The sequence below is a fragment of the Harpegnathos saltator genome, unplaced genomic scaffold, assembly GCF_003227715.2.
Source record: "Harpegnathos saltator strain DR-91 unplaced genomic scaffold, Hsal_v8.6 scaffold628, whole genome shotgun sequence".
Lineage (NCBI taxonomy): Eukaryota > Metazoa > Arthropoda > Insecta > Hymenoptera > Formicidae > Harpegnathos > Harpegnathos saltator.
The window spans coordinates 48,524-67,389 of record NW_020230458.1 but is presented as its reverse complement, the minus strand read 5'-3'; the positions used below and the strand labels follow the sequence as shown (position 1 = coordinate 67,389).

At 40.8% G+C, this 18,866-nt stretch overlaps 1 long non-coding RNA gene across 1 annotated transcript; it reads left to right on the top strand.

Moving 5' to 3' along the window:
• Window positions 1-16,854: 16,854 nt before the first annotated feature.
• On the top strand, window positions 16,855-18,422 carry LOC105181746 (uncharacterized). The gene is made up of 4 exons (XR_849649.3): window positions 16,855-16,988; window positions 17,209-17,549; window positions 17,670-17,962; window positions 18,127-18,422. It is a non-coding gene; the product is annotated as an uncharacterized LOC105181746 (long non-coding RNA).
• The last annotated feature ends 444 nt before the right edge of the window (window positions 18,423-18,866 follow it).

Here is an 18,866-nt window from a genome sequence, read left to right as displayed (position 1 = left end):
CTGTAAAGAAAATAAAATGAGGAAATACAACGGGAGAATACGAGGAATCAGTTAGTATCGATGGTTAATAGTAGAGATAAACAATTCTATTTAAATCAACCCAGTTACTAGCATACATGGATGTCATTGACATTGTTGCACGGTCAATTGTCAATTTAAAAGAAAGTTTTATTAAGATCGAAAAAGCTGCAAAGAAAATTGGGCTGAAAATCAATGAGAAAAAACGAAAACTCTCATATCAACAAGAACGCATAGGATTAGTTAAAAAACCTAACAATAAGAGACCATAACATATTTGAAGTAATTATAATGTTTTTATGTACCTTGACACAAATATTGATAACGATAATAACGTTAATTAGAAGCTAGAAAGAGTTATAGCAGCTTCTAAATTTGCATATGGACTCAGTAAACATCTGAAAAGTTACCTTCTCAGCAGGGAAACAAAAATTAAGTTATATAAAACGTTGATAACCAATCCTAACATACGCTTATGAGACATGGATGATAAGTAAAAAGAACAAAAATTTCCTGTGCATTCCTATGTAAAAAAAATACTCCGCAGGATATTTGGTGGGGTCAGCATCGATGGCGCGTGACATCGAAAATACAAAAATGAAATATATTGACTATATAATTGTTATATTATTACCTACATAAAAATTTAAGATAGGCAGGACATGTACAAAGAGTGTCAGAAGATTACCTTCTGAAACAAATCCTGCGAGGAGGAGTGGGCGGAGATAGATAACTGGGGAAACCGAAGCTTAGATGGTTAGCTGGGATTGAACAGGATGCCGAAGTCAGAGGCTGGAGAGTTGCGGCTATGGATAGAAAGGTTTGGAGGTGGGAATTGGAGCAAGCATTAAACCACAAAGAGCTATCACACCAATGATGAGATAATGATGAGTATATAATATTTAAAATTCTACTTGCAAAAATGTATATATTAAATGTTTCGATTAATTTTTGCTGTTTGGCATTTAATTCATTTTGTTCGGCCTATTTGTTACGAAGTAATAACCATTTACTTTCAACACATTCCCATTAGTTATCCCATATAAAATAAACCTTGAATGTAGCTGAAAAAATTGGATTATTCATTTATACATCAAATAGAAATTCGCGAGGCCATATTCACATACTGTTCATTCAATTACAATTGCCATTATTAATCCATATCGCATCGTAACAAGTTGGCACTCAAGTTTAAATTTATCCTGCATATTGTTTTTCTTTAGAAATGATCCGAGAATCTTCAATATAAAAACGATATTTTGTACGCAATATAATATATGTAACAATTTAATATTTACTTCAATAGTCGCTCGAAACGTATAATCATTGTATGGTGCAATTATGTTAATTCTATTTACACATACCGCAATAAGAAAAGATAAAAGGACGAATAATTGCGCGGAATTTTTATTGTATAATATTATATAATAAACAAAAGACATGTAGTTACAAACACACGTGATTCGAACGCCACGTGTATGTAACTCTTGAGTTAATGTTTTCTTATATTTTATGAGATTCAAACGCATCACATGTGTAACGTAAAACTTACGTTAATATTTGGATACCATAGCAGTTGAGAAGTAATTACTCCATATACTTATTTATTATTAAGTTATAGAAAAATAACTATACAGAATAATTATTTTCGAAGTATCCGAAGTATATAGTATTCGAAGTATATAGTATCCAAATATTGATATGAGTTATTGTACATATTGTTGCGCCCTTGCGCAAGAAAAATAACACGGAATTAACAAAACGAAAGAAGCTTTATTTTAATACGTCCGTTCGTTGTGACAAGACTAGGGCGACTCTCTCTCATCTTTCCTTCTTTCCTTTTTATTTATTAAACAACCTCCTTGATAACAGCAGCTGTCAAACAATCTCTACTCGATTCCTTTGCAGTCCACTCCCAGGAGCGTGGGGATAACATGTCCCCCAAAGACACGGGCACAGCAATATACTGATGTGTAGTGTATCATCTATGCTACGCTTAGATAAATATGCATACCTTTAGCTATGTGTATAGAATTATAAAAGATAATTATTTTTTACTACGACGCGGCATTAGGCGGTGTGTCATAAAGATTAAAATTGTTTACGTTTGAAAGTTAAAAAGAAATGAAAAATTTTGGAAACACTTAAAGAAAATCAATATACAGGTTGAGCCTGAAGTCTTTATAAAATTTTCAAATGTATTCTATATCTCAAAAATAACAAGTTCTAAGTTTTAAAATTATCATTTTTTTATATAACTACTTTCAGGTACAGAATGAATCAAATATGTGTAATGTTTCAAAATTAATATAGGAAATAAAATAAATATGAAGGAACTTTGTCAATATCTTTATTTGACTTTTCACATAATGTGAATGGACTTATGCAATATTAGCTCGTATAAGCATATGTAATAGGCATATATAACGTACGTGTTAATATATTCTATATCATAGATGTTTAAGAGTTATAGCAAGATATATAAAATGCCTGCAATGTCAGAAGAAGTTAGCACGTGGAATATTTGAATAAAACTATCATTGGTACAACATATTAACGCGTGTACATGATTGCCAGTTGATACATTCGTTGTAAAGTAATACTTGAAACAAGAGTGGATGTATTCAAAAAGATAAAATCTTCGAAATGCATATTTATTAGCATCTTGTTAGTTTTGAGTTGTAGGATATGTGTGACAGGACTTCAGATTTATTTTATATAAAGTGTCTTAATAAAAGATAAGAATCACTAATAAAACTATCTTTTTTAGAAAATAGCAAATTAAATTTTATTTAAAGAAAAGTTAATAAGGAAATGTCTTTACATGTGTGTATTTGGTATGTGGAAGTAATTGAGATTAGATTTTTATGCTTGCGTAGTTCGTTAATGAGAAAAAACCTATTTTAATCAATTTTTATCTTTTCATGGATATATCGATCATATACGGCTTATATAATCGACAACTTTCTTCTTTATGATTCATACAATTTTAAAATCAATTTCCAGACGTCAATTGTATATACTATTATTATATAATTAATATAATGAACAGTTCTGGTTATGATATTAAAATTATTGGTCCTTTATTGTAACCACATCAATTCGATATGATTATATTGAGAAAGTGGGAATCTTAAGCTGTGAAAGAACATGTACATATTCGTATGCAGAGTGTTCGATAATTGGAGGACAATAGGAATCATTTTTCTTATTAAGATACAAGTTTGTGTTCTCATATTTATATTGTATATTATAAATTATATTTATTTCTTTCTGATAATAGTTTATACAGCTCTCAGCTCTGTAACATAAATATTCATTTTTTCTGTTATTTATTGAACTATATAATCTTTTACATGTTTATACAAAATGTGCATTACATGTACAACATTCTACTGTTTGCTGAATTGAACAAAAATTTTTTTCATCCTGTTTTTTAAAAAGATTATTAACTAAAATTTCGCGAGAAAAAGTTATTTAAAAGTCTTATTCTATTGTATACTCAATTATAGTGTCAACCAAAACAACTTTATTTAACGATAGTATTTGGAGACATAAATTCAAAAATTAGGAAATATACTAAAAGAAGATTATAAGTTAACTATTGTAGGCCGGAGCGGGGGGAGACAGCGAGAGAAAGAGAACGTTGGGAAGATGTTTTGTTCCGGCCGATCGATGGTGGCGAATAGGTAACCGAAAATTTAAACGCGAGAGATAAAGGCAGGATCGGCGGTGAGGAAAGAAATATAAACAGGTCGAGGAGCGGGATTTTTGGCTTGTTCTCATCTGGAACGTAAATGTAAGACATGTAAACTTGAATGCTGATATAATAAATCTTGGCCACGACAACGGAAAGAGGATTGTTAATTGCGACTGGTCTTACGCATCTATAACTGTTTTAATTACCTACATCTTTTATTGGAGTATCGTAATCCTGACGAGTTTAGAGACGGAATTGAGTAGGAAGAGGAACCTCCTACACTATTATAAGTTAACTTGCCTATACAATTTGTTCGATATAATGTATTTGTTACTCTAAGTAACAAGATTAATAGAAGTTCTCGATAGAGAAGATATTTGAGAAAATCTTCCTTCGTTACAATTATATATACCACTAATAATCGAGCAATGTACATATAAATACAAATTGTTCTATAATCGTCATTAAATATTTTAATAAGATATTGTGAAAAATTACACATTTTTTAATACAAATATCAAGATTCAAATATTTTCTCACAAGGAATATCCGCGAAATATGTGTCTCTGATTTCGACAAAATTTGGCATATTTGTAGAATAGCCAAAAATAAAAGACTCATATTTTTTTATCGGCAATGGCGCAGATTTAAAGGGTGAAACTACTCCTTAAAGTTCCATCTCCTTTATGCTATGTTGATAACTATTGCAGATAGAAAAAAACTTTTTAAATAAAACTTTTTAAATAAAAATTGTACGGTTTTTTATAAAAAATAAAATATAGTTAAAATAAAAAAAATATTCTTAATAATTAACAAAATGACTATATCAGGCTTAATTAAATAATTTATCAAATTCATTATTCATAGAAGGATCATATTCATAGAAGGAAAAGTTAGTATTTTTCATTCTGAATCCATCCATATATAATATTTTATATTTAAATTATACGGACATTGCAATTTTATAAGTAGAAATGATTCCATAAGCAAAGTACTCAGTAACGTACGTAAGCGCTTAATCGCTACATTGCAAATGACGAACATCTATTTACATCTTTTGAACGCATTTTAATTACAACAATCTAATTAATACAATAATATAAAATAATTCAGAAACTATTAACATATAAACGCAAGCCGCCAAACATTTTTTTTATTTGTAATATATATTCCACATCGTATTATTTTTAAGTGTGTTTAATATAACAGACAAGAAAGGTATACATGTGAGTTTACGAGGACGGTCCGATAAGTACTTAGCCTCACCGCCCGATGGCGCCACTATCGAAAGAGAAATTTACTATCGTGTAGTACATTCTCGTAGACGGCTACTGTCGAAATTTCAGCCGAATCGGACTCGTAGTTTTGTTTTGACCGCGTGTGGAAGCGGGCGTGTCCGTGGATTTTAAAAAAATGGAAAAAGAGCAATATCGGTCGGTGATTCGATTCTTGTTTTTGGAAGGGAAATCGCGCAGCGAAATCAAAGAGCGCTTGGATGCTGTGTACGGTGACTCTTCTCCTTCGATGGCGACCGTCAAAAATTGGTTTAACGAGTTTCAACGTGGTCGCACGTCGGTTTTTGATGAGCCACACCCAGGTGCCCCGAAAACGGCTACCACGGAGGATAACATGACAAAAATCCACGATCTCGTATTGGCAGACCGCCGATTGAAGGTGCGCGAGATAGCTGAGACAGTAGGCATCTCAAAAGACCGCGTGGGTCATATCCTGCATGAAATTTTGGGCATGAGAAAGCTGTCGGCGCGATGGGTGCCGCGTTTGCTCACTCCGGACAACAAGCGCAACCGTGAGACCACTTCAGAGCAGTGTTTGACGCTGTTTAAGCGCAATCCGAAGGAGTTTCTGCGTCGTTTCGTGACCGTCGACGAAACATGGATCCACTGGTACACACCAGAGACCAAGGAACAGTCGAAACAGTGGACTTCACCCAGCGAACGTGCTCCGAAGAAGACGAAGACTGTCCTATCGGCCGGAAAGGTGATGGCCACCGTTTTCTGGGATTCACAAGGTGTGATCTACATCGACTACCTGAAGAAGGGCAAAACGGTCACAGGGCTGTACTATGCCGAATTATTGGGCCGATTCGACGCCGAATTGCAGAAAAAATGGCCCCATTTGGCGAAGAAAAAAGTGCTGTTCCACCATGACAACGCACCGGCTCACACCTCCGCCCTCGCCACGGTCAAATTGGTCGAATTGGGCTACGAACTGCTGCCCCATTCACCGTATTCTCCAGATTTGGCCCCGTGCGACTTCTTTTTGTTTCCAAACTTGAAAAAGTCACTCGCCGGGCGGAAATTTGAGTCGAATGAGGAGGTCATCGCCGCCACGGAGGCCTACTTTGCAGACCTCGAGAAAACGTATTTTTCAGACGGGTTAAAGAAGTTGGAGCATCGCTGGGTCAAGTGTATCGAGCTAAAAGGAGACTATGTTGAGAAATAAATCGCCACTTTTCCAAAATTTTCGTTTTTCTTTTGTAGGCTAAGTACTTATCGGACCACCCTCGTATGTTGACATTATATATCAGGTTGTCTAAAAAGTATTGAACCTTTTGCGCACGAGATAGTGTTAGTGTCAACAAATCTCAAATCCCAGAGTATATGAGTCGCAGCAGGTCAGGCCTAACGTCATTTGACAGCTAACAGTTGAAGCTAGTAGACGTACAAAAAGTGTTGGAATTCTTATAATCAGACGTAAAGTATTGCGCCGTAAAGATGAGTGAACTTTCCGCAAAACTACGCTACATTTTACAATTTTATTTCGATAAAGGAGCAAATGTTGCGCAGGCCCATGAAGAAATTTGTGCTGTTTATGGGCAAGATACGTTATCAAAAGCAACAGCCAAAAGATAGTTCAGTCGCTTTCGTTTTGGAAATTTCGATGTCCAAGATGCTCCTCGCGGTGGGCGACCAATCACAGAAAAAGTGGATGATATTCTGGCAAAAGTCCGCAATGCAAGACCGACATGTAAGCAGTTATGACATCGCCAATGACCTAAATATCCATCACCAAACAATATTAAACTATTTGGAGAAAGCTGGCTACAAAAAGGAGCTCGATGTTTGGGTGCCACATGATCTGACTCAAAAAAATTTACTCGATCGAATTTCTATCTGCGAATCTCTACTGAAACGTAACGAAATCAAGCATTTCTGAAGCGGTTGATCACGAGTAATGAAAAGTGAATAACCTACGACAACAATGTGCGAAAAAGATTGTGGTCGAAGCGAGGAGAAGCTCTACAATCTGTGGCAAAGCCCACACTGACGCCCAGGAAGGTTATGATGTGTGTTTGATTGAGTGTGATTGGGATTGGAAGGGCGTCATGAGCTGCTGCCGACAGGCAGAACAATAGACTCAGACCTGTACTGTCGATAATTAGCACGATTGCACTTAGCATTTCAAAAGAAACGGCCGGAATTGGTCAACAGAAAGGGTGTCGTATACCACGCTGACAACGCCAGACCGCATACATCTTTAACGACCCGTCAGAAATTGAGAGAACTTGCCTGGGAGGCTTTAATGCATTCTCCATATAGCCCGGACCTGGCACCGTCAGACTATCATTTCGGTCTCTGCAGAACTCCTTGAATGGTGTTGTTAGTTTCAAAAGAGGCCTGTGAAAACCACATGTCACAATTTTTTGACCAGATACCACAGAAGTTCTATAGCGACGGGATTATGGAATTGCCGGCATAATGGCAGAAGGTCATTGAACAAAATGGTGCATATGTGGTTTCATAATGTTATTTTCAAATAACAATAAATGTATTCTCTGCATTGGTAAAAATGTCCCATCGAAAATGTCCATCTCACATTTATTCTGTTGAAGGTGCTGCGAACCCATCGTCAGAGGCGCCATGAACGGATTCGCTCATTGTCAGATGCGCCATAAGAAAGCTAGAAAAATTCGAAAGTTATGTATGAATGTGTTTGACATATGTAGTGATATTCGTTTCGAATGCTATTAGGAAAAGAGGTGATCAATATTAGCTCACAAGAAAAGCCAAACGAGGAAGAAAGAGGAAATCAGGTCATGTGCAATATACGTGTATCTAATTTCACTGCATATTACAGCGGCTAAGTAGGTTATTGATCGTTGACCTATGAATTAAATTTATTCTTTTTTATATTTTTTATGTTCCATTATTATACAGTGTCCCAAAAGTAACGGACCACCCTAATAACTTTTCAGTATTGAAGTTTCAAGGAAAATAATTTGAATAAAAGTGATAGGAATTTAAGTGAGCTACCTTATGATGACCTTGTCTTTGACCTTGACTTCTATTTTCAAGGTCATTTCAAGGTCAACTTGCGTTTCTTAAATGGGAACTCTTATTTTTTATTACACTGTTTTTTCGTACTAGTTAATTCCTACTAGTTTCTTCCTACTTACTGACTTTTGGAAATTTCAAAATCATCAAATTAACAAAAATCAGCGCGCTATTGTAACAATATATTCTTGAGACTATATAAAGCAAAAAAGTCTAGTACGATTTTTTCTTCCGACAAATAGTTAGCGAGATATCATAAGTTAAATATTGAAAGTTATCAAATTTTCCTCAGATATCTAAAAAAACATAAGACAAATAAAAAATGTTTTGGATAAAAGTTCAAATTAACTAGTAGGAGAAAATAGTGTAATAAAAAATAAGGGTTCCCATTTAAAAAACGCAAGTTGACCTTGAAGTGAGCTTGAAAATAGAGGTCAAGGTCAAAGACAAGGTCATCATAAGGTAGCTCACTTAAATCCCTACCACTTTTATTCAGATCATTTTCCTTGAAACTTCAATACTGAAGAGTTATTAGGGTGGTCCGTTACTTTTGAGACATCCTATATGTATTCTTATAACAAAACAATAATACATTACTTCATATTGCATATTTGACATTTACAAGTGACTGCGTTTGATTTGTCATTTACAGATAGCTTAGTTGGGATATTACTATTGAACAGAAGCACAACTGATTCACTATCAGGTAACACACAATACTATAAAAAATGTCTTTTAATATTATATATATATATAAACATTATATATATAAACATTTATTTGTCCATAACGAGAATATATTTCACATTTTCAGATTGCAGCGGATTGGAACATATTTGTTATTCAGCAGAAGCAGAATTGGTAGACTATTCATTTTTCACGGTGGGGAAATCCTCATGAATACCCCCGCCTCTTGGGGGTATGCCGGACTCTTACCGGCTAAAACCCCACCGGGATGTCTGCCAGGCGGGCCGGAGTGGGGGGAGTCGGGGGAACTACGCCGGTATTCCCTCCCCGATACCCCGGCCCTGGGGTTCTTAGCGAACCCGTCGCCCAAGTGCCGCGCCCCTCCCCTTCAGGAATGGGGCGCGGCGCCCCGACCGGTCGCCCGGGTTGGCCTCCTGGTTCTAACGGAGGAGAGAGGGAACACCCATCCTCTCTTCTAACCCCCCTCGTTGATCGAGGGGGGGGGATGTAGCCGTCCACAAACGGGTCGTCCACTCCCCCTTTTCCTCCCTTACCGTCGCGCAGGGGGCTCTAGGCCTGTCGCCCCCCCCTCTGCGCGAACAGCGGGCCCAAGGCGGTCGAGGAGGCGCCCGACGGATCGGGAGCGGCTTCTCGACCGGCGCCACTTCGGGCCCACTGTCGAGGCCGGGGGAGTGCTGCCCTCTCCATTGCTCCCTGCGACGGGTGCCAGGTCGGCGCCTCCATTCGGCGGCCTCCTTGCGGGACATAACGTCTCTCGCAAAGAAGACCGCCGCCGACCAGACCTCCTCGGTCCCGCGCATGGTGCGAGCCATGCGCGGGAGCGAGAGGTCCTCAGCGCATTCTACTGCCCGAGCGAGGACACGGCGCTGCTGGTCCCACGCTTCGCATGTGACCAGCGTATGGTGCGCCGTGTCCTCCAGCACCGGGCAGTGGTGGCACCGAGTGGTGGGCTCCTTTTGGATCTGGTGCAGGTACCGGCTAAAACATCCATGGCCAGTTAGTATCTGATGGATACTAGATGGAACGTAACGTAGATGGAACGCGTCTTCGCCTGTCCGCCATTTCGGCTAGACAGGGGCGGACGGCCTCGGCCGTTCGAAGCCCGGGCCCGCGGGGTCGGCCAGTATGGTCTCCCACTGCTCCATGACCTGGGTTCTGGCCTGAGATTTCAAGGCCGTTAGGCCCCTGGCCGATACCGCTTCCCCCTCCCTCGCGCACCCTCCAGTACAGGGTATATCGCTCGTGAGCAATGAGCTCCACAGGGGGAAGACGCGCAGGGTCGTCGTCGCCAATTACGATACGGTGCGGTACGCCCGAATCGCCCTCACGACCACCAACATCACTGCAACACCTGACGCATCAAGCGCTTATAGCGGTCGGTGGCTATAAACTGGAACGCCTCATAAAGTGTGATCGAGAGCACCACACCGACATACAAGCGGCAAGCGTGCCACCCGGGACCCCCTGGACCTGCTTCAGCCTGGCCAAGACCAGGCCGACTTTATGGACCCCGGGGGCCAACCATCGGAAATGCGGCCCGAAATCCCATCGGCAGGCCCAGATACTTGATGCTGGGCCCGATGCGGACGCGGACACCGTCCATTAGGACCCGGGACTCCGGTGGCGCCCCACGGCTACTGTCATGGAAAAAGATTGCTTCCGTTTCATGGGGTGCCACCTTTAACCCCAGGCTCCTAATGGAGCCTGGGGTTAAAGGTGGCATCCCATGCCAGCGATGCCAGCGCTGTCTCCGCTCGGAAGCAGGTATCCCCCCAGCCCTCCCCCTCGGCCACCATTAAAGTGTCATCTGCGTAGCAGATGACGTAGCAGCCAGAGGGAAGAGCCGAACGAAGCACCCCGACGAATGTGATATCCCATAGCAGGAGGCAGAGTATCGATCCCTACGGGACACCACATTGCATAGTCCGCCGGCCTTGGACCCCGCCTCTCGTGGAGTAGGCGAGGTCCCTGCCCCCGAAGTAGGCCGTTAGGATGCGCCGAAGATAGACGGGCACCCCGTGGTGCTCGACGGCCCGTCCGACCTCCGGCCAGGGCAGGGTGTTGAAGGCATTGATGATGTCTAACGACACTGTCAACAACACCCCGCTCCCTACTCCACGACCGTACGGGTCAGGTCTCGGATGTGCTGGATCGCATCCAGTGTCGAGCGTCCGGGCTGAACCCGTACTGTTGGCCGTGGAGGTCCGGCTCCAAAATAGGGGACACTTTTGCGGTCCCCTTCCCCACCCGGCGAACAGTTCCCCGGCACATCCAGCGGTATTGTCCATCGGGACCTTGATTCACAACGGCCTTTGCTTGACGGATCAGTGAACTTGCTCACCGCGTGTTCACTATTGCCGACTATCGCCAGCCTCTGCACCCCAGGAGCTACCACCTACCTACCACTCCCGCCCTCTGAAAGGATCATCGGGTTGTGATCCAAGTTGCCGATCGTCGGGTGTTGTGCGACAGTTGATTGAAGGCCAGACCGCGTCCAGCCTGAATTCAACCATTGCGCCACAAAAGTCGCCCGCAGGCGTGCCAACCGGACTATGGACCGACGCAGGGCCACGAGCCGAAGGTGCACCAACCATGGCACAGGAAAGGCGCAGAGTCAAGCATAGCTCTCCATCTACGGGAGTCTCACCGTACCCAGCCAGTGCACCCCCTAGCAAAGCCGTACCACCGTTGCCGCCACCACCACCACCGCCGCCACCATTACCACTACCCCTGAGGGCTACCTGTACTTCCCGTAGAGGTGCAATTCAACAAAGGCCATGGCAACAGCAACAGCAGCAGCCGCAGCAACGGCTGCTGTTGCAGCGCGACCCCCGCAACCTATACGCTGGCTACAATCCAGCCGGTTTCCTCAACGAGGGTAAGATTTTTTTTTTGGTCACGCAGGGGAAATCCTCATGGATACCCCCGTTCCTTGGGGAGGGCGGGGGTTATGTCGAACTTCTACCGACTAAAACCCCTGCGGAGTGCCTACCGTTCGGACCGTGGTGGGGGGAGTCAGAGAAACTACGCTTGCATTCCCTCCCCGACAACGAGGGTAAGACGAGGACACCGATAAGTGCACCCTTGAGTTGCCTCAGGAAATTGCCCACCCGGCACCCAGAAAAATCCTCCTTCGGAATTGAGCTGGTTCATTCGGTGCGCGCATACTCTCAGGACTGGAGCGGGGACGGCCCCAGCCGCCACCGCGACAGCCCCATTCCTTCGAGTATGCTGCACCATCATCAGCCCCTTTCCGGAACCCCTTCCCTCCCACATACTCATTTAAACCGGATGGAAGATCCATCCCCCACCCTTGTGGAGCCCGCCGCGGAACCCAGGAAACATCCCTAGCCGCACTCCCGAGCGGGCCTCGCGGCATCAAAGAGTATTGGCCTGACAGATCAGAGGGTGCAATTTCTTACTTGCTCCCCGTTGCCGACTATCTGCCGCCTCTCGAAACCAGGTGATCCACTCGCTGATAAGGCCAGGGATCCCCAGAGACCGAGACATACTCCACCGGGTGTTGTCTCGTTAGTCGCTCTCGTGTAAAGGGATTAGACCATACGTGTTCGACTGTGAAGACTCCATACCATGGTCGGCTGCCTCACTAGGCTAACGAGTCCGACCTCCCGGGATTTATATTGGGTTTTCCTTCCCCTCGTTCTGATGTCTGGCTCTGTCAGACTGACAGGCCCGATCGCCTGGGTTTATTAATTGGGGTTCTTCCTCCCCTAGTATCGACTGTCTGAACTGCCAGACTCATGAGCCCGAACGCCCGATTTGGTCGGAGTTTTCTCTCCGGTGTGGTTGCCTGAGGGCTAACGAGTCCACTAGCCCAAGTTTTACAATGGGTTTTCCATCCCCTCGTTCGGTGCCTGGCACCGCCAGACTAACGGGCCCGATCGCCCGGGTTTGGTGTTGGGGTTCTTCCTCCCCTGGTATCAGTTACTTGTCCACGAAGCCAAGCTCTCGAGCCCGCGCCCGGGTTTGGTAACGTGAGTTTCCTCTTTGGAATAGGTTGCACTGAGGCTAACGATAGCCCGGGTTTTTATAATAGGTTTTCCTTCCCTTCGTCGGATGTCTGGCTCTGCCCGACTAACGAGCTCGATGCCCGGGTTTATTAATCGGGGTTCTTCCCCTTCTTCTTCTTCCCCTAGTATCGGGTGCCTGGACCACTAGGCTCACGAGTCTGAACGGGTATCGAGCGATGCCCGGGTTTGTTATCGAAAGATGCCCTTCTCCGGGTTTGGTATCGAGAGATGCCTTCTTCGATTAGGTCGCCCGAGAGCTGACGAGTCCACTAGCCCAAGTTTTACAATGGGTTGTTCCTTCCCCTCGTTCGGATGCCTGCTGCCAGACTAACAAGCCCGATCGCCCGGGTTTATTAGTCGGGATTCTTCCTTCTTCTAGTTTCGGATGCCTATACCGCCAGGCTCACGAGCCCGAACGCCCGGGTTTAGTGTCGAGAGATGTCTTCTCCGGGTTTGGTATCGAAAGATGCCTTCTTCGGTTAGGTCGCCTGAGTTCACTAACCCGGGTTTTTACCATGGGTTATTCCTTTCCCTCGTTCGGTGCCTGCCGCCAGGCTTACGGGTTCAATCGCTCGAGTTTTTACATTGGGTTTTCCTTCCCCTCGTTCGAATGTCTGGGAAACCGGACTCACGAGCCCGATCGCCCGTGTTTATTAGTCCCAGAGTTTTTCCTTCCCCCTAGTGTCGGGTGCCTAGATTGTCAAGCTCACGAGCCCGAACGCCCGGGTTTGGTATCGTAAGTTTTACTCTTAGGTTAGGTCGCCCGAAGGCTAACGAGTCCACTAGCCCGGGTTTATTAGTCGGGGTTCTTCCTTGCCCCTAGTGCGGATGCTTGTCACCAAGTTAACGAGCCCGCACGCCCGGGTTTGTATAAAGTTTTCTTTCCCTATCCCCCCGTGGCCCCCCTTGGTGTTCTTAGCGACCGTTCCTCTTCCCAGGGCCTCCCACAGCAAACAGGCCGCGGTACTGCCTCCAGAGATCATTGGACCGATCGGGCTCCTCTGCCACGACAAGGCGACACTATTACAATTATATGGAGGAGAATTGGTAGACCACATCCAAATAATGCACCATCTAAAAGATATCTTTTATTATTTATATTCTTGCCTAAAACAAGAATATATTGTTTCATATTGCATATTTTATATTTTCAGGTTGCTGCTGTGAAGACAAATACAGGCAGAATGATATATCGATTTGTCCTCACAGCAGCAACTTGAAAATATAAAATATGCAATATGAAATAATATATTCTTGTTTTGGGCAAGAATATATACAGGATGTCCCATTTTAATGTCCCACCCCAAATAACTCTTCAGTATAGAAGTTTCGAGGAAAATGATCTGAATAAAAGTGGTAGGGATTTAAATGAGCTACCTTATGATGACATCTTTAACTTTGACCTTGACCTCTATTTTCAAGGTCATTTGGAAGTCAACTTGCGTTTTTTTAATGGGAACCCTTATTTTTTATTACACTGCTTTTTTCTACTAGTTAATTTGAACAACTTTTGTTTAAAATATTTTTTTATTTGTCTAATATTTTTTGAGATATTTGGAGAAAGCTTGATAACTTTTTTAATATTTAACTTACGATATCTCGCTAACTATTTGTCGGAAGAAAAAGTGGTACTAGACTTTCTTGTTTTATTTAGTCTCAAGAATATATTGTTACAATAGCGCCCTGACTTTTGTTAACTTACTGACTTGGAAATTTCAAAATCATCAAATTAACAAAAATCAGGGCGCTATTGTAACAATATATTCTTGAGACTATATAAAGCAAGAAAGTCTACTACGATTTTTTCGTCCGACAAATAATTAGCGAGATATCATAAGTTAAATATTGAAAGTTATCAAATTTTCCTCAGATATCTAAAAAACATATTAGACAAATAAAAAAATGTTTTAGACAAAAGTTGTTCAAATTGACTAGTAGAAAAAAACATTGTAATAAAAAATAAGGGTTCCCATTAAAAAGACGCAAATTGACTTCCAAATGACCTTGAAAATAGAGGTCAAGGTCAAAGTCGAGGTCATCATACGGTAGCTCATTTAAATCCCTACATTTTTCCCTTTTATTCGGATATTTTTCCTCGAAACTTCTATACTGAAGAGTTATTTGGGGTGGTACATTAAAATGAGATACCCTGTATAATATTAGGTGTACAAATGAATAATCCAATTTTTTCAGCTACATTTAAAGTTTATTTTAAAAGAAAGTAAATTAAATTGTTCAATCAAAGTATTCGCCGGTGCTTTCTATAACTTTAAGCCATCTTTCAGGCAGCTGATGAATTCCATCTCGGAAAAATGTTACGTCTTTGGACACGATAAAGTCGTCAAGCCATTTTCGGATCTCACCCACTGATTGGAAGTGTATATCGGACAAGGCGTGTTGCATCGACCGGAACAAGTGATAATCGGATGGAGCAATGTCTGATGAATACGCCGGGTGCTGCAAGACGTCCCAGCCAAGACTCATTATGGTGTCTTTTGTATTGGAAGCAATGTGTGGCTTGGCATTGTCATGCAACAATTTCACTGGACGTTCTCCTTTGCCAGTATACGGGCGTTTTCGTTTCAATTCTTGACTCAAGCAGATTAATTGACGTTGGTAGCAGTCTGCAGTAACTGTTTCACCCGGTTCCAACAACTCATAGTAAAGCTCATAATAAAGCACGCCCCTGATATTCCACCAAATGCAGAGAAGAACCTTCTTTCCGAAGCGATTGGGTTTGGCGACCGATTTTGATGATTCGCCGGGATTTACCCATGACTTTCTGCGTTTCGGATTGTCATAGAGTATCCATTTCTCATCGCCCGTAACGATTTTTTACAAGAAAGACTTTCGACGCTGTTTATTGAGAAGAGAAAGACACGCTGCCACTCGTTGATTTTTGTTGGTTTCAGCGAGTTCATGCGGAACCCATTTTCCTTCTTTCTAGATCTTTTCCATCTCATGTAGGTGTTTGGAAATCGTTTACTACGTTACTCCCAACTGTTCTGCAGGCTCTTTTGTGTTTGTGCCGGATTCTCAGCGAGCAGATGTTCCAAATTATTATTGTCGCACTTCGAGGGCCTCCAGGGCGTTGTTTGTCGATTACACTGAAATTACCACTTTTAAACCGCTTAAACCAAAAAGCGCACACATCGTACGATACAACACCTTCGCCGAGAAAGGAACAAATCGATTCGCACACTCTTGCAGCATTTTTTTTTTGTTGGAATTTGTAAAGAATGCAGTGTCGGATATGCACCTTATTTGTTGCCATTTTCGACTGTACTGAACTGAATACTTTTGAAGGTTATGTTGGACCTTTCGCCAAACTATATGTTCTTTTTAATAGCTATATGTCAACATTGCATAATCACAAAAGAGCGGGAAAATCTATTCAATTTAAAATTGATTTCATAACTGCTTAAAATAATTTTGATTATTCATTTGTACACCTAATAATAAAAGATGTCTTTTAGATGGTGCATTACCTGGATGTGGCCTATCGATTCTGTTTCTGCTTAAGGCTCCTGTGATGCGATTCTTTAACTTGTTATTAGAGTTAACGATAGTTTCGTTATCGTTGCGCAGCTTTTCTACGGTATATAAAAGCTGCGCAACGATAATGGGAGTGTCGTTAACTCCAATAACGAATTATAGAATCACACTATTGGTCACTTTGACTAGAACTTCGCATTGACAGTAGAGCCTCAATGTAAGCGGTAGGAATGAGAACCTTCTGCTGCGTATTCACTGCATGGTAAATGCGAGTAGGTTCTGTTCCGTGCTACGGTATAAGATAGACAAAGACAGACAGCGAGTCTATGGGCCGTATTCATAGTCGAGACTTATTATAAGGACGTCTTATGTTCAGACTTAAGACGCGCTCTAGTTTCATAGTCGACAAATAAGCAAATACTTGGGCAAATTCTCAAGTTGTGACTTGATCAAGACGATCTTATTGTAGAACACCTTATTATGTTTCATAAACGTTGTTTATATGACATAAGCACAGACTTAAGATATTCCTATTGCTTATTATTTCATAATCGTTTAAGAACCTCTTATATGACGTATATATTAGTAAATAAGACGATCTTTGTCAAGTCGGGTCAGAGGTGGACTTAAGATATAGGATCTGCTCCTAGGATAACCTCTTATTCGCCTATAAAATTACATACAATATTAAATCAATATTAAATCTGTTTCTTGTATGTCGGTGCGTGGCTCACTCCTTGGGTGTGTTTAAAAAGAAGTATCTAGGATTTCCTTAATGTTTCTTTAATTCGTGTCATGTTAATAGATATATTTTGACCAGCAATTGGCCAAGAACATTTTTATATTTTTATCGTAATAAATTTATCCTAATAAATAATAAATACATGAATAAGTATTTGCCCGTACATCGGTTTCGGGTTTTTATCGGCTAATTTTTATTTATACTTGATATTATTTACAGTTACAATGAATTTGGAAAATCTTAGAAATATTGATATTGAAGACATTTATTTTTCAAGTGAAGATGAAGAAGAAGAAGAAATTCAAGTGCGTGTTATTTAAAAAATATGTTATTTAAGAAATAATGTAAAAAAATATATTCGAGATGGCCAAAATCCCTTAGAATTTTATAATGGAAAAGAGTTTAAGAAACGGTTTCGCTTTTCGAAACAATCTGTTTTATTTGGAATATTACCACTAATAGAAGAAGGACTTAGAAAACCAAATAATCGGGTTTTACCGATATCCCCAATATTACAATTATTAATCTGTTTACGATTTTATTCGATAGCAAGTTTTCAGGTTAGTAATAAAATTATATTTTAATTAATAGTTAAATTAATAATAAAAAACGGAAAAAATATTGTTTTTAAATATGGTAAAAATAAATGGTAGAAAAATAAAATTTTTTTATCTTCGTAGCTTATTGTAGGTGATATATCAAAAGTATCCCAATCTACGATCTCAAGAATTGTTCATCGAGTATCAATTTTGATAGCTAGCTGTATAATTCGATACATAAAAATGCCAGTATCAGATGAAGCACGCTCAGAAAATAAATGTTTATTCAAAGTTCGTGGATATGGTCCTGAAGCTATAGGTCTTCCTTGTGTTGATGGAGCCATTGTACACATATTCGATTGGTACATACTAAATTTCAAGCTATTGACGAGATTTGTAGGAATCGAAAGGGCTACTTTTCCTTGAATGTACAAGTATGTAATTTTGTTTAGAAAATTTAAAAAAGTTGTGTAAATATTACTTGCGTCTGTTAGTTGTGTAAATAATATTTATTAATATTTACGCGCTTTTATATGTATACTTTTATGTAAATAATATATTTCAATCATTAAAATTTATTTCACATTTCTCTTTTTAGGCAGTTGTTGGACCACGTACAGAATTTTTAGACATAATCCCAGAATGGCCAGGAAGCGAACATGATAGCCGCATTTTTCAAAATTCGCGTATATATATACGATATAGGCAACAAGAACTTGATGGAATGCTTGTTGGAGATGCTGGTTATCCGGCTTTGCCGTTTTTACTTACACCTTTTGTCAATCCCATGATTGATGAAGAAATAAAGTTAGATAAATAAATTACAATTACAATAAACAATCATGTGATGCAGAGAGCACTAATTATCCAATAATGTTAGAAATATATCCTGAGGTTCTATAGATATCCTACATCCTAAAAATATTCTTTGAAGATCTCGTGTTATCTGTTGTGCTTGTGAAAATAATATTAAATTAAGTAAAATATTGCAATATATTTATATAAATAACATATACTTTATTGAGATACCATCCGACTCATGTAGCATCATAAAAATATAATAAAATATATTTTTTATTGTAGTTACAACATGATTCATGCAAGGACAAGAGGAATCATTGAGAGAACTTTCGGAATTTGGAACGTCGATTTCCATGCTTAGCACGAGGTCTTCAAACTAAATTATTAACGTCCACAACCATTGTCGTGGCATGTGCTGTTCTACATAATCTTTCTTTGATGTTTAACGATACTTTAGAAGAAGAAGAAGAAATAGAAAATATGAACGATGCGACGCTTCTTTCGCAGCGCCGACAAACCGCCGTCGGTCCGTGCGCC